The sequence below is a fragment of the Pteropus vampyrus genome, unplaced genomic scaffold (assembly GCF_000151845.1).
Source record: "Pteropus vampyrus isolate Shadow unplaced genomic scaffold, Pvam_2.0 Scaffold520, whole genome shotgun sequence".
NCBI lineage: Eukaryota > Metazoa > Chordata > Mammalia > Chiroptera > Pteropodidae > Pteropus > Pteropus vampyrus.
In genome coordinates this window covers 456,582-459,422 of record NW_011889301.1, presented here as the reverse complement: position 1 = coordinate 459,422, position 2,841 = coordinate 456,582, and positions in this window count along the sequence as shown.

Sequence of the window (2,841 nt, the reverse complement as noted above, 5' to 3'; positions counted from 1 at the left end):
AAAAAATCACTAAATCATACACTTACAATTGGTAAATTTTATGGCATTTAAATAATTCCTCAATAAATCTTTTAATTGGCAGGGCTAGGATGTAAACCTAGGCTATCTGATTCTAGAAAGTACCACCACAAAAGGAGAATATCGCAGCTGGGAAACTCCAGTCATCTAGACACCAGTGACAGCTTCAGTTGGGTCCCTAGATAAAATATGCAAGTACTGGACCATTCCATTCTAAACAACACACGTGGTAACACTATCCACCCCAGCTCCTAAAGCCAGTACCCTAAATTTGAGATGAGAATGCATGAACAACTCAGTCTAAAGGGATTGTCTTAAACGAAAATCCCCAAGCCCTGGGGAGTTTCTTTAAAAAGGAAGTCACCCTCAAGTAATTTTCAGTATCTCTAAAAAGCCAAATTTTCAGAATAGTTTTCCATCGCAAAGCCATAAGGGCAAAGAGAGAGCACAAGGTGGAGTCTGGGAAGGTACCAAAATGTGGAGCTTCTGCTGTTCTCTCTCCATAGATACAGAGCTCATGCTTCCCCAGCATGGAGGTATGATAAGATGCATGAAGCTTACCCAAGCTTCAGTGTTCAGAGTTATTATTATATCCTAGGTTTTTGTATCACAGCTCCATTATATAGGCATGACTGATTGCCCATATGGTGACCTCATACTCCAGCTCCACCAGGCATCACCCACAGCTGCCACCTTAAACCACATTATTAACCTCTCTGGTGTGGCCAGCCCTCATTTGAAATTACATTGTTAGACTATGCAGTATGACCCAAAGTGCCCAAACAATGACATTTCTATAAGGCATAGCATTCCAAGGTTTAGGATTATCTCCCAGCCAAGGGCAAAGCTAGACATCTTTTTGGATAAGGTTAAAGCTTTTACTGCACAAACTACTTCTTCTGGGCAAACTCTCTAAGCCGCTACTCTGGGTGTTAGGTGAGCTGGTAGCCTCTGGTCTCGTTAGCTTGCCTCTCCCTGGCATGGAACCTCTGCCCTACAGTCTTGGGGCAAGGGTGATTGGGAACCCGGTATTCCTGGACTACTGCCCCTGGGGTAGAGCTTCCGTCCTATAGGAAGGGGCTTGGTAGAAGGAAGCCCTGTCCTTCAGCTGTACTCAGTAGTAATTGAGCCTCTTCAACTTGGAGAAGGGAAATGCTAGTGGCCCACCCCTCCTGGTCAGATACTCTTGATAGGGAGCCAAGGAGAGAATGGGCCCATCTTCCTGGCCACACTCACCTTGGAGGGAGCTTCCACCAAGCTGAGCTGATGAAGGGCAGGGGGACGGAATGGGTCAAGGTTCCGATGCCACCTACTCTCACTATTCTTACCAAGTCATATTAGGTTTTCTTGAATCAATGTTTCTTCATTTGCTACATGATGTTAGGACAATTTCGAGGAACCCTAAATGGCTGTCTTTTTTATTATTGTTCTCTCGTTTTGCTTGTTTCACTGGAGAGTGGGCCCACAGAGCTCCTCGTGCTGCTATCCACCTTTTCACAGACTTTTCACATTACACTCCAGATAAGTAGTCACAGAATTTGAAGAATAAAGTTCTGTTGTGAGACATTAAGGATCCACATCTCTGTTCTGATCTTTGAATGAGGATAAACAGGGAAGCCTGGTTGCCCTGTCCCATTGCCCCTCTGGCCTTCTAGCTGTAGACAGCTGACCACTACTGGCCGGAGGATGACCCCCTCCCGCCGGGTGGCAGATGCAAAAAATGTCCCTGGGCTCATCTACACCCATTCAGGCAGCAAACCTCCACTGGTACTAAGGCCAAAAATGCAACAATTTCTGAGAAAATATTAATCTGGAATGTTCTCTTTCCTCTGAGGCAGGGGTCCTTATTTTTTTCAGTGCCATAGACCAGGATGGCAGACTAGGGATGGCTATCACGTCCTTCTCCAAATCATTTTTAAATGCATAAAATAAAATACAAAAAATTATAATAGAAATTAATTACAAAAAAGTTATCAATATTTTCTGAACATTATGTACTAAAAATATGCTTCTTTATGAACATATTAAATAACAAAAACTAGTAGAGGCTCTAATAACTACCAGAATACTGAGCAGGGCATAAATGATTTTTCTGCAAAAAGTGTAAGGTGATATGAAAATATCTCAACTTCTGTTGGTAACAAAGTCACAAGTACAGCTAGTACTACTGTGGTTTTGCCTACATTCAAATGAAAAGAAATGCTGAATTTTGGTTAGAGAAAATTAAGATGCCTTGTTTCCTCACCCAAGTTTACCAGCCCCTTAAATTCTGTGAATAGAAGTTAAGAACCCCTGGAACTAAAAGTAAATCTGGACCAATAGCCTAGGGCAGCGCTTCTCAAATCACCTGGGTTAAAATGTAGATTATCATTCAGTGTGTGTACCCTGATAGTCTGCATTTCTAACAAGCCCCCAGGTAATGCTGGGGCTCTGGTCCAGGCAGCACACACTGTGGAGAAAGGCTCTTAGGCTCATGGTGGGAAACTTCAACCTGGGTGTAGGTGAGAGTTGCAAGGCACAGATGGTGTTTCCTGACCCTGGAAGTCCCCAGGCTTGGGGACTGCATCGGGGTTCACCCTAAAGGGCATGCTGTCTTCTTCCGGGTGTTTCAGTGTCTGCTGACCAAAAGGAAATGTGGAGATTTTGAGGTGCTGGGTGCCCTTGGTTCTCCCAAAACTACCGGGGAGTAGCAGCTACTGGTCAGCTAAGCTGCTGACCCTTGGCAAGCTGCAGCACAAATACACGTATCCATTCATGGAACACAAAAATGACTCAAGAGTTTGAGTTGAAATGACTTAAAAGTTGAAATAATCATGCAAAAGG